Source organism: Acyrthosiphon pisum, chromosome A1, assembly GCF_005508785.2.
Source record: "Acyrthosiphon pisum isolate AL4f chromosome A1, pea_aphid_22Mar2018_4r6ur, whole genome shotgun sequence".
In the NCBI taxonomy this organism is placed as follows: domain Eukaryota; kingdom Metazoa; phylum Arthropoda; class Insecta; order Hemiptera; family Aphididae; genus Acyrthosiphon; species Acyrthosiphon pisum.
The window spans coordinates 161,275,086-161,276,056 of record NC_042494.1 but is presented as its reverse complement, the minus strand read 5'-3'; positions in this window follow the sequence as shown (position 1 = coordinate 161,276,056).

Sequence of the window (971 nt, the reverse complement as noted above, 5' to 3'; positions counted from 1 at the left end):
ATTTCAGAGCGACACGAATGCTTTTGACGATGACTGCTGAGTGATCTAGGTCATAGAAAAGTAATTAAAAATAGTAATAATCTAGGTCTATTGCAGCGCGTCTAGGTGGTAGGTAACGACGCGTGACTGTTACAGGGGATCTATACACACCATAGATATTAATCTTTAATTTCTATGATACACACTAATGAGCTTAAATAATAAATTGCGTGAATGACACACACAATACAAAAATAGAATTTTTTGAGGAATTTACAATTTATTAAATAATAATGAGATATTATTATAATTTACCTATATTAAAATATAATAAAATAAATGGCGAACATTTGAACGAGTAGCGAGTGAAGACAATTCTTTAATCAATACCAATGAGGGATGAGCGTAAAATCAAGTCGCCGTACCCACACACCTTTCACACTTGTCGCAGTGACCCTGGTCCAAATAAAACTCACAGTGTTGTGGAGCGCAGCTGGCCAGCAGCAACCATATGAAAATTCCTAAAGATTTTTGCGAAGATTTTCCTTACAAAATATGATTTCAATGGCGATCGCGCTCACGACAATATTTGCTATAACATAAAAATTTGAAATAACCCGTCGATTAGCGACGTATATAATATAAACAAAATAATAAATATACGCAAGCGGCTATTCAAGCCGGCGCCAACAATATAATATTATATTATAAAAAACAATTATGATATACGTCTATTCGAGCTGGATGACAATATAATATAAAGACCATATAATTAACTATAAGAACTAAAAAATAAAGGATTTCGTTACGCCACGCGGTTGTTTGCGGATGAACTATAATAACACAACGGAACCAACTCAAGAGAACAATAAAACAATAGGTAACACGTAACACAGATTGCGGCGACCAGCATACATTTACAGATATTAATATATTATTATATAATACACAGTTTATTACGATAATATAATACCTAATTAATAATAATATTA